Genomic DNA, 13,237 nt, shown 5'->3' on the forward strand with positions numbered 1-13,237 from the left:
CGTGTGACTATTTGCAAACTGCACGTGTGCTGTGGCCTCTCTGCAACTCAGAACATTACATGTTATTGGGAGTCAATGCATCATAGTGGCTTTTCAATGACAACTGAATGGACATTACTGGGCTGCAATGGGATTTTTACACTTAGGAGTTCAACATATTTTGAGCTGCATGTATGCAGCGTTCACACCTTTTTCGGATGAATCTTCTGCACCATGATATATGTAAGTGCCATAACCAGTGATTATAGCTGCTCAAACAAATAAAGTGCTGGGAGCGGACCGATTTGGTAGATGCATTAGACTCAGAATATCAGTGGATTTTCCTATAGCCCAGAAATGTGACAGCATTAAGAGGGTAATTCCAAGTTGATCGCAGCAGGAATTTTGTTAGCAGTTGGGCAAAACCATGTGCACTGCAGGGGAGACAGATATAAAATGTGCAGAAAGAGTTAGATTTGGGTGGGTTATTTTGTTTCTGTGCAGGGTAAATACTGGCTGCTTTATTTTTACACTGCAAATTAGATTGCAGATTGAACACACCACACCCAAATCTAACTCTCTCTGCACATGTTATATCTGCCTCCCCTGCAGTGCACATGGTTTTGCCCAACTGCTAACAAAATTCCTGCTGCGATCAACTTGGAATTACCCCCTAAGTGTGGCACAGATTGACGCCCTTATCGGGGAAACAGAAATATAATGAAAAAAAAAAATCACATCTAAACAGATATTAAACAGCCTGTGTGCTTCCCAATGTCTGGAATTAGTGGATTGCAACATCAATATTTCTTCCACAAGAAAGTCACTCATCTGATACCAGCATGCACACGGCATCTATTCACCTTAAGGGGAGAGCTTGGGGGAAAACCAGTGGACAGGTTGGCATGCTCCCTATTGGTGACGTGGACAGATTGGCACGACCCCATTGGTGATGCGGAGGGGGCCAAACCGACCCCAATAGTGATGCTGGTGGGACCTCACCCCCTCCCCAGCCGGCCGCACCCCCTTTCCAACATACTGCCCAAGCACCTCTGCACCCTGCCCTGCCCGCATCCTAGCGGGAACACTAATTCTCTCATTAGGTACATAATGGATCTGGTTCCAGTACTTACCACTAGGGGGATATTCAATTACAGACGTAAGTTCCGATAGGGCGGAAAGACGGCACTTTCCGCCGATAATCGGAACTTTCCGACACTCCAATATTCAATTGAACTGACGTTTTTTCGCCCTTTCGGAAATTCCGACAAGTCAAAAAACACATGGATGAGCGGAATCTCTGCTCATCCATTTGTTTTCGACCCCGCCATTTCGACGGTTCGTTTTCGACCATTCATTTTCGCCCAAAAGAGAGGGCGGAAATGAATGGTCGGAATGAGAGGGGAAACGGGCCGCTATTGAATACTGAAGTGTCGGATCCTCTCCGTTGAAGTGGATCCGACTGTAATTGAATTTCCTTTTAGGTGCGGTTTCCTAGAGGTGAGTGGGTGACAAAAGCCCTCCTACCCCACTCTTATGGTGGGTACACACTGGCCGATATATCGGCCGTTCTCTTGAATGGCCGATATATTGCGGGTCCGTCGGCCAGTGTGTACGGGCGATATGTCTGTGAACTCAGTCTTTCACAGACGTATCGCGTCGGCCCCGCAGCACAGCCGACGGCCAATATATTTACCGTTATATTGGTGCGTTGCTGCGTGTGTACGGGCGGTCGGTGCTGTGGCAGCCGGCGGTGATTGACAGCTGAACCAGTTCATGATGTCAGTCCCCGACGGATCGGGCAGTGTCTATGCTCAACACACTGCCCGATCCGTCCATAGATATATCTGCCGATCAATTGATCGGCAGATATATCTACCAGTGTGTACCCACCTTTACATTGACATCATATTAGACATCTTCTTAAACATTAGCAAGTTCAGTTATCATTGTTTCTGAAGCTCCTGTCAAACGCACCCGAAAAATGACCACTCTAGCGGAGTCACTGATAGGGTTACCACCTCATCCCTTTAATTCTGGACACATTAATTACACAGGTTCTGCGGCTGATTAAAACCAGGTGAAATGGAGTCTTGAAGTCAGCCAGCCACATAATATGTGTCCAGAATTAAAGGGATGAGGTGGTAACCCTAGTCAGAGGACCTGACCAAGCTGGGATGTCATTTGCTTCACACGTGGCCACAAGTGCATGGCAACCTATTCAATATGCTTCGTGCTCCTCATCTGCCCACATGTTCTTTTTGTCCATTACTTGTATACCAAAATCATGCAAAGCAACCTAACACTTCCTCTATTTTTATTTATTAAAACAACACTAATTAGTTTTAATTTCTGGCCTTGTAATTAGAAAAACTTTTTTCATTACCCATTTACCTCCAAATAGTGATCACAAAAGTAATTTTGCATACATATTCTACTAAAGGAAAGCTCTGGGTGTCATGAAAATAAAATAATAAGATTTTCCTTACCGGTAAATCTATTTCTCGTAGTCCGTAGTGGATGCTGGGGACTCCGTAAGGACCATGGGGATAGACGGGCTCCGCAGGAGACATGGGCACTTTAAGAGAGAATTTAGGTTCTGGTGTGCACTGGCTCCTCCCTCTATGCCCCTCCTCCAGACCTCAGTTAGAGAAACTGTGCCCAGAAGAGCTGACAGTACAAGGAAAGGATTTTGGTAATCCAGGGCAAGATTCATACTAGCCACACCAATCACACCGTATAACATGTGATAACAACCAGTTAACAGTATGACAAATAACAGAGCATCAGGTTCAACCCTGATGCAACCATAACTTAACCCTTATTGAAGCAATAACTATATACAAGTATTGCAGAAGAAGTCCGCACTTGGGACGGGCGCCCAGCATCCACTACGGACTACGAGAAATAGATTTACCGGTAAGTAAAATCTTATTTTCTCTAACATCCTAGTGGATGCTGGGGACTCCGTAAGGACCATGGGGATTATACCAAAGCTCCCAAACGGGCGGGAGAGTGCGGATGACTCTGCAGCACCGATTGAGCAAACACAAGGTCCTCCTCAGCCAGGGTATCAAACTTGTAGAACTTTGCAAAAGTGTTTGAACCTGACCAAGTAGCCACTCGGCAAAGCTGTAATGCAGAGACCCCTCGGGCAGCCGCCCAAGAAGAGCCCACCTTCCTAGTGGAATGGGCCTTAACTGATTTTGGCAGCGGCAATCCAGCCGCAGAATGAGCCTGCTGAATCGTGTTACAGATCCAGCGAGCAATAGTTTGCTTTGAAGCAGGAGCACCAAGCTTGTTGGAAGCATACAGGATAAACAAAGACTCTGTTTTCCTGACCCTAGCCGTTCTGGCTACATAAACCTTCAAAGCCCTGACCACATCAAGTAACTCGGAATCCTCCAAGTCAGTAGTAGCCACAGGCACCACAATAGGTTGGTTTATATGAAAGGATGAAACCACTTTCGGCAGAAATTGTGGACGGGTCCGCAATTCTGCTCTATCCGCATGGAAAACCAGATAGGGGCTTTTATGTGACAAAGCCGCCAACTCTGACATACGCCTAGCCGAAGCCAAGGCTAATAGCATGACCACCTTCCACGTGAGATATTTCAACTCCACCGTTTTGAGTGGTTCAAACCAGTGGGATTTCAGGAAACTCAACACCACGTTAAGATCCCAAGGTGCCACTGGAGGCACAAAAGGGGGCTGAATATGCAGCACTCCCTTAACAAACGTCTGAACTTCAGGTAGAGAAGCCAACTCTTTTTGAAAGAAAATGGATAGGGCCGAAATCTGGACCTTAATGGAACCCAATTTTAGGCCCAAATTCACTCCGGACTGTAGGAAGTGACGGAAACGGCCCAGCTGGAATTCCTCCGTAGGAGCATTCCTGGCCTCACACCAAGCAACATATTTTCACCATATACGGTGATAATGTTGAGCTGTCACGTCCTTCCTAGCCTTTATCAGCGTAGGAATGACCTCATCCGGAATGCCTTTCTCTGCTAGGATCCGGCGTTCAACCCCCATGCCGTCAAATGCAGCCGCGGTAAGTCTTGGAACAAACAGGGCCCCTGTTGCAACAAGTCCTGTCTTAGAGGAAGAGGCCACGGGTCCTCTGTGAGCATTTCTTGCAGATCTGGATACCAAGTCCTTCGTGGCCAATCTGGAACAATGAGTATTGTTCTCACTCCTCTTTTTCTTATTATCCTCAGCACCTTGGGTATGAGAGGAAGAGGAGGAAATACATAGACCGACTGGAACACCCACGGTGTCACCAGGGCGTCTACAGCTATCGCCTGAGGGTCTCTTGACCTGGCGCAATACCGCTGTAGCTTTTTGTTGAGGCGGGGTGCCATCATGTCCACCTGTGGCAGTTCCCACCGACTTGTAATCTGTGCGAAGACTTCCTGATGAAGTCCCCACTCTCCCGGGTGGAGGTAGTGTCTGCTGAGGAAGTCTGCTTCCCAGTTGTCCACTCCCGGGATGAACACTGCTGACAGTGCGTTTACGTGATTCTCCGCCCAGCGAAGGATCCTTGTGGCTTCCACCATCGCCACTCTGCTCCTTGTGCCACCTTGGCGGTTTACATGAGCCACTGCGGTGATGTTGTCTGACTGAATCAGAACCGGTTGGTCACGAAGCAGGGTCTCCGCTTGACGTAGGACGTTGTATATGGCCCTTAGTTCCAGGATGTTGATGTGAAGGCAAGTCTCTTGACTTGACCACAGACCTTGGCAATTTCTTCCCTGTGTGACTGCACCCCAACCTCGGAGGCTTGCGTCCGTGGTCACCAGGACCCAGTCCTGAATGCCGAATCTGCGGCCCTCGAGAAGGTGAGCGCTCTGTAGCCACCACAGGAGTGACACCCTGGCCCTGGGGGATAGGGTGATTAACCGATGCATCTGAAGATGTGATCCGGACCATTTGTCCAGTAAGTCCCATTGAAAAGTCCTCGCATGGAACCTGCCGAAGGGAATGGCCTCGTATGATGCCACCATCTTTCCCAGGACACGAGTGCAGTGATGCACTGAAACCTGTTTTGGTTTTAATAGGTTCCTGACCAGTGTCATGAGTTCCTGAGCTTTCTCCATCGGGAGATAAACCCTTTTCTGGCCTGTGTCTAGAATCATGCCCAGGAAAGGCAGACGAGTCGTAGGAACCAACTGCGACTTTGGAATATTTAGAATCCAGCCGTGCTGCCGTAACACTTCCAGAGAAAGTGCTATGCTGATCAGCAACTGCTCTCTCGATCTCATTTTTATGAGGAGATCGTCCAAGTATGGGATAATTGCGACTCCTTGCTTTCGCAGGAGTACCATCATTTCCGCCATTACCTTGGTAAATATTCTCGGTGCCGTGGAGAGACCAAACGGCAACGTCTGAAATTGGTAATGACAATCCTGTACCACAAATCTGAGGTACGCCTGATGAGGTGGATAAATGGGGACATGAAGGTATGCATCCTTTATGTCCAGAGACACCATAAAATCCCCTTCCAGGCTTGCGATGACCGCTCTCAGCGATTCCATCTTGAACTTGAACCTTTTCAGGTATATGTTCAGGGATTTTAAATTCAATATGGGTCTGACCGAACCGTCCGGTTTCGGGACTACAAACATGGTCGAATAATAACCCCTTCCTTGTTGAAGGAGGGGAACCTTGACCACCACCTGTTGAAGATACAATTTGTGAATTGCAGTTAACACTATTTCCCTCTCGTGGGGGGGAAGCTGGCAGGGCCGATTTGAGGTATCGGTGAGGGGGCATCTCCTCGAATTCCAGCTTGTATCCCTGAGACACAATCTCTATTGCCCAGGGATCCAACTGGGAGTGAACCCACTTGTGGCTGAAATTTCGAAGACGTGCCCCCACCGGGGAGGACTTCTGTTCCTGGGAACTAGCTGTGTTGTGCAGCTTCTTTCCTCTGCCCCTGCCTCTGGCAAGAAACGACGCACCTCGGACTTTCTTGTTTTTCTGTGATCGAAAGGACTGCATTTGATAATACGGTGCTCTCTTAGGCTGTGAGGAAACATATGGCAAAAAATTTGACTTTCCAGCAGTAGCTGTGGAGACCAGGTCCGAGAGACCCTCCCCAAACAATTCCTCACCCTTGTAAGGTAAAACATCCATATGCCTTTTTGAGTCGGCATCACCTGTCCATTGCCGAGTCCACAGGACCCTTCTGGCAGAAATTGACATAGCATTTATTCTAGAACCCAGTAGACTAATGTCTCTTTGAGCATCTCTCATATATAGGACAGCATCTTTAATATGCCCCAAGGTCAACAATATAGTATCCTTGTCTAAGGTATCAATTTCCTCAGACACGGTATCCGTCCCTGCTGCTACAGCACTACACACCCAGGCCGACGCGATCACCGGCCTCAGTAAGGTACCCGAATGTGTATAAATGGACTTCAGGGTAACCTCCTGTTTGCGATCCGCAGCATCTTTGAGGGTAGCCGTATCCTGTGACGGCAGGGCTACCTTCTTGGATAAGCGTGTTAAAGCTTTGTCCACCTTAGGGGAGGATTCCCAGCGTAACCTGTCCGTTGGCGGGAAAGGATACGCCATAAGAATCCTTTTGGAAATCTGCAGTTTTTTATCTGGAGATTCCCAAGCCTTTTCACATAACTCATTTAGCTCGTGTGAGGGGGGAAAGGTCACCTCCGGCTTCTTTTCCCCATACATATGTACCCTCTTGTCAGGGACTGGGATTTCCTCTGTGATGTGCAACACATCCTTAATTGCTATAATCATATACCGGATGGATTTAGCCAATTTTGGCTGTAATTTTGCATCATCGTAATCGACACTGGAGTCAGAATCCATGTCGGTATCTGTGTCAACAATTTGGGATAGTGGGCGCTTCTGAGACCCTGACGGCCTCTGCGACATAGGATCAGGCACGGGTTGGGACCCTGACTGTCCTGAGGCTTCAGCTTTTTCTAACCTTTTATGCAAGGAATTAACATTATCATTTAAAACCTTCCACATATCCATCCAATCAGGTGTCGGCGCCGTCGGCGGAGACACCACATTCACTTGCTCCCGCTCTGCTTCCACATAGTCGACACAAGCGTACCGACACACCAGACACACAGGGAATGCCCTTTTGAAGACAGTTCCCCCACAAGGCCCTTAGGATAGACAGACAGAGAGTATGCCAGCACACACCCCAGCGCTATAAACCCAGGAATAACACAGTAACTTAATGTTAACCCAGTAGCTGCTGTTTATATATTGTTTTTTGCGCCTAATTATTATGTGCCCCCCCTCTCTTTTTACCCTCTTCTACCATGTATCTGCAGGGGAGAGCCTGGGGAGCTTCCTCTCAGCGGAGCTGTGGAGAAAAAATGGCGCTGGTGAGTGCTGAGGAAAAAGCTCCGCCCCCTCGGCGGCGGGCTTCTGTCCCGCTTAAATATGCAATTTTTGGCGGGGGCTCATACATATATACAGTGCCCAGCTGTATATATGTTTAACGTTTGCCAAAAGAGGTCCCAAATGCTGCCCAGGGCGCCCCCCCCCCCCCTGCGCCCTGCACCCTTACAGTGACCGGAGTATGTGAGGTGTGTGGGAGCAATGGCGCACAGCTGCAGTGCTGTGCGTTACCTCAGTGAAGAACGGAGTCTTCTGCCGCCTGTGAAGTCTTCTTTGCTTCTCATACTCACCCGGCTTCTGTCTTCCGGCTCTGCGAGGGGGACGGCGGCGCGGCTCTGGGATCGGAGGACGAGATCCTGCATACGATCCCTCTGGAGCTAATGGTGTCCAGTGGCCTAAGAAGCAGGACCTAGCTTCAGAGAGTAGGGCTGCTTCTCTCCCCTCAGTCCCACGATGCAGGGAGTCTGTTGCCAGCAGAGCTCCCTGAAAGTAAAAAACCTAACAAAAAACTTTCTCTCAGCAAACTCAGGAGAGCTCACTGAAATGCACCCAGCTCGTCTGGGCACAGTATCAAACTAACTGAGGTCTGGAGGAGGGGCATAGAGGGAGGAGCCAGTGCACACCAGAACCTAAATTCTTTCTTAAAGTGCCCATGTTTCCTGCGGAGCCCGTCTATCCCCATGGTCCGTACGGAGTCCCCAGCATCCACTAGGACGTTAGAGAAATAATATTAACTGATGTGACAAACAACAAAACTGATGAATTATATTATACAAATATTACCTACTCTGGGCCCTCATTCCGAGTTGTTCGCTCGCAAGCTGCTTTACACGCTAAGCCGCCGCCTACTGGGAGTGAATCTTAGCTTATCAAAATTGCGAACGAAAGATTAGCAAAATTGCGAATAGACACTTCTTAGCAGTTTCTGAGTAGCTCCACACTTACTCGGCATCTGCGATCAGTTCAGTGCTTGTCGTTCCTGGTTTGACGTCACAAACACAACCAGCGTTCGCCCAGACACTCCTCCGTTTCTCCAGCCACTCCCGCGTTTTTCCCAGAAACTGTAGCGTTTTTTCGCACACATCCATAAAACGGCCTGTTTCCGCCCAGAAACACCCACTTCCTGTCAATCACATTATGATCACCAGAACGAAGAAAAAACCTTGTAATGCCGTGAGTAAAACACCTAACTGCATAGCAAATTTACTTGGCGCAGTCGCACTGCGTGCATTGCGCATTAGCGACTAATCGCTCCGTTGCGAGAAAAAAAATAAGAATTTACTTACCGATAATTCTATTTCTCATAGTCCGTAGTGGATGCTGGGGACTCCGAAAGGACCATGGGGAATAGCGGCTCCGCAGGAGACTGGGCACAAAGTAAAAGCTTTAGGACTAGCTGGTGTGCACTGGCTCCTCCCCCTATGACCCTCCTCCAAGCCTCAGTTAGGATACTGTGCCCGGACGAGCGTACACAATAAGGAAGGATTTTGAATCCCGGGTAAGACTCATACCAGCCACACCAATCACACCGTACAACTTGTGATCTGAACCCAGTTAACAGCATGATAACAGAAGGAGCCTCTGAAAAGATGGCTCACAACAACAATAACCCGATTTTTGTAACAATAACTATGTACAAGTAATGCAGACAATCCGCACTTGGGATGGGCGCCCAGCATCCACTACGGACTATGAGAAATAGAATTATCGGTAAGTAAATTCTTATTTTCTCTAACGTCCTAGTGGATGCTGGGGACTCCGAAAGGACCATGGGGATTATACCAAAGCTCCCATTATACCAAAGCTCCCGGGAGAGTGCGGATGACTCTGCAGCACCGAATGAGAGAACTCCAGGTCCTCCTCAGCCAGGGTATCAAATTTGTAGAATTTAGCAAACGTGTTTGCCCCTGACCAAGTAGCTGCTCGGCAAAGTTGTAAAGCCGAGACCCCTCGGGCAGCCGCCCAAGATGAGCCCACTTTCCGTGTGGAATGGGCTTTTACAGATTTTGGCTGTGGCAGGCCTGCCACAGAATGTGCAAGCTGAATTGTACTACAAATCCAACGAGCAATCGTCTGCTTAGAAGCAGGAGCACCCAGCTTGTTGGGTGCATACAGGATAAACAGCGAATCAGATTTCCTGACTCCAGCCGTCCTGGAAACATATTTTCAGGGCCCTGACTACGTCCAGCAACTTGGAATCCTCCAAGTCCCTAGTAGCCGCAGGCACCACAATAGGCTGGTTTAAGTGAAAAGCTGAAACCACCTTAGGTAGAAATTGAGGACGAGTCCTCAATTCTGCCCTGTCCGTATGAAAAATTAGGTAAGGGCTTTTATAGGATAAAGCCGCCAATTCTGAGACACGCCTGGCTGAAGCCAGGGCTAACAGCATTACCACTTTCCATGTGAGATATTTTAAGTCCACAGTGGTGAGTGGTTCAAACCAATGTGATTTTAGGAATCCCAAAACTACATTGAGATCCCAAGGTGCCACTGGAGGCACAAAAGGAGGCTGTATATGCAGTACTCCCTTGATAAACGTCTGAACTTCAGGAACAGAAGCCAGTTCTTTTTGGAAGAATATTGACAGGGCCGAAATTTGAACCTTAATGGACCCTAATTTGAGGCCCATAGACAGTCCTGTTTGCAGGAAATGCAGGAAACGACCCAGTTGAAATTCCTCTATAGGGGCCTTCCTGGCCTCGCACCACGCAACATATTTACGCCAAATACGGTGATAATGTTGTATGGTTACTAGAGATGAGCGGGTTCGGTTTCTCTGAATCCGAACCCGCCAGAACTTCATGTTTTTTTTCACGAGTCCGAGCGACTCGGATCTTCCCGCCTTGCTCGGTTAACCCGAGCGCGCCCGAACGTCATCATGACGCTGTCGGATTCTCGCGAGGCTCGGATTCTATCGCGAGACTCGGATTCTATATAAGGAGCCGCGCGTCGCCGCCATTTTCACACGTGCATTGAGATTGATAGGGAGAGGACGTGGCTGGCGTCCTCTCCGTTTAGACACTTGATTTACTAATTTTGGGGAGCATTAGGAGTACTCAGTAGTGTACAGTGCAGAGTTTTGCTGATAGTGACCAGTGACCACCACTTTTATTTATAATCCGTTCTCTGCCTGAAAAAAGCGATACACAGCACACAGTGACTCAGTCACATACATACCATATCTGTGTGCACTGCTCAGGCTCAGGCCAGTGTGCTGCATCATCTATATATATTATATATCTGTCTGACTGCTCAGCTCACACAGCTTATAATTGTGGGGGAGACTGGGGAGCACTACTGCAGTGCCAGTTATAGGTTATAGCAGGAGCCAGGAGTACATAATATTATATTAAAATTAAACAGTGCACACTTTTGCTGCAGGAGTGCCACTGCCAGTGTGACTAGTGACCAGTGACCTGACCACCAGTATATAATATTAGTAGTATACTATCTCTTTATCAACCAGTCTATATTAGCAGCAGACACAGTACAGTGCGGTAGTTCACGGCTGTGGCTACCTCTGTGTCGGCACTCGGCAGCCCGTCCATAATTGTATATACCAGTGACCTAACCGTGGTTTTTTTTTCTTTCTTTATACATACATACTAGTTACGAGTATACTATCTCTTTATCAACCAGTCTATATATTAGCAGCAGACACAGTACAGTGCGGTAGTTCACGGCTGTGGCTACCTCTGTGTCGGCACTCGGCAGCCCGTCCATAATTGTATATACCAGTGACCTAACCGTGGTTTTTTTTTCTTTCTTTATACATACATACTAGTTACGAGTATACTATCTCTTTATCAACCAGTCTATATATTAGCAGCAGACACAGTACAGTGCGGTAGTTCACGGCTGTGGCTACCTCTGTGTCGGCACTCGGCAGCCCGTCCATAATTGTATATACCACCTAACCGTGGTTTTTTTTTCTTTCTTTATACATACATACATACTAGTTACGAGTATACTATCTCTTTATCAACCAGTCTATATATTAGCAGCAGACACAGTACAGTGCGGTAGTTCACGGCTGTGGCTACCTCTGTGTCGGCACTCGGCAGCCCGTCCATAATTGTATATACCAGTGACCTAACCGTGGTTTTTTTTTCTTTCTTTATACATACATACTAGTTACGAGTATACTATCTCTTTATCAACCAGTCTATATATTAGCAGCAGACACAGTACAGTGCGGTAGTTCACGGCTGTGGCTACCTCTGTGTCGGCACTCGGCAGCCCGTCCATAATTGTATACTAGTATCCAATCCATCCATCTCCATTGTTTACCTGAGGTGCCTTTTAGTTGTGCCTATTAAAATATGGAGAACAAAAATGTTGAGGTTCCAAAATTAGGGAAAGATCAAGATCCACTTCCACCTCGTGCTGAAGCTGCTGCCACTAGTCATGGCCGAGACGATGAAATGCCAGCAACGTCGTCTGCCAAGGCCGATGCCCAATGGCATAGTACAGAGCATGTCAAAACCAAAACACCAAATATCAGTAAAAAAAGGACTCCAAAACCTAAAATAAAATTGTCGGAGGAGAAGCGTAAACTTGCCAATATGCCATTTACCACACGGAGTGGCAAGGAACGGCTGAGGCCCTGGCCTATGTTCATGGCTAGTGGTTCAGCTTCACATGAGGATGGAAGCACTCAGCCTCTCGCTAGAAAACTGAAAAGACTCAAGCTGGCAAAAGCACCGCAAAGAACTGTGCGTTCTTTGAAATCCCAAATCCACAAGGAGAGTCCAATTGTGTCGGTTGCGATGCCTGACCTTCCCAACACTGGACGTGAAGAGCATGCGCCTTCCACCATTTGCACGCCCCCTGCAAGTGCTGGAAGGAGCACCCGCAGTCCAGTTCCTGATAGTCAGATTGAAGATGTCAGTGTTGAAGTACACCAGGATGAGGAGGATATGGGTGTTGCTGGCGCTGGGGAGGAAATTGACCAGGAGGATTCTGATGGTGAGGTGGTTTGTTTAAGTCAGGCACCCGGGGAGACACCTGTTGTCCGTGGGAGGAATATGGCCGTTGACATGCCAGGTGAAAATACCAAAAAAATCAGCTCTTCGGTGTGGAGGTATTTCACCAGAAATGCGGACAACAGGTGTCAAGCCGTGTGTTCCCTTTGTCAAGCTGTAATAAGTAGGGGTAAGGACGTTAACCACCTCGGAACATCCTCCCTTATACGTCACCTGCAGCGCATTCATAATAAGTCAGTGACAAGTTCAAAAACTTTGGGTGACAGCGGAAGCAGTCCACTGACCAGTAAATCCCTTCCTCTTGTAACCAAGCTCACGCAAACCACCCCACCAACTCCCTCAGTGTCAATTTCCTCCTTCCCCAGGAATGCCAATAGTCCTGCAGGCCATGTCACTGGCAAGTCTGACGAGTCCTCTCCTGCCTGGGATTCCTCCGATGCATCCTTGCGTGTAACGCCTACTGCTGCTGGCGCTGCTGTTGTTGCCGCTGGGAGTCGATGGTCATCCCAGAGGGGAAGTCGTAAGCCCACTTGTACTACTTCCAGTAAGCAATTGACTGTTCAACAGTCCTTTGCGAGGAAGATGAAATATCACAGCAGTCATCCTACTGCAAAGCGGATAACTGAGTCCTTGACAACTATGTTGGTGTTAGACGTGCGTCCGGTATCCGCCGTTAGTTCACAGGGAACTAGACAATTTATTGAGGCAGTGTGCCCCCGTTACCAAATACCATCTAGGTTCCACTTCTCTAGGCAGGCGATACCGAGAATGTACACGGACGTCAGAAAAAGACTCACCAGTCTCCTAAAAAATGCAGTTGTACCCAATGTCCACTTAACCACGGACATGTGGACAAGTGGAGCAGGGCAGGGTCAGGACTATAT

The 13,237-nt window shown here is 48.1% G+C and overlaps 1 long non-coding RNA gene across 1 annotated transcript in view; it reads right to left on the minus strand.

Annotated features, from left to right (window-relative positions):
• Positions 1-13,237, minus strand: part of LOC134949098 (uncharacterized) — a 120,855-nt gene that overhangs the window by 68,696 nt on the left and 38,922 nt on the right. The window lies entirely within an intron of this gene.

Source organism: Pseudophryne corroboree, chromosome 1 (genome assembly GCF_028390025.1).
Source record: "Pseudophryne corroboree isolate aPseCor3 chromosome 1, aPseCor3.hap2, whole genome shotgun sequence".
In the NCBI taxonomy this organism is placed as follows: domain Eukaryota; kingdom Metazoa; phylum Chordata; class Amphibia; order Anura; family Myobatrachidae; genus Pseudophryne; species Pseudophryne corroboree.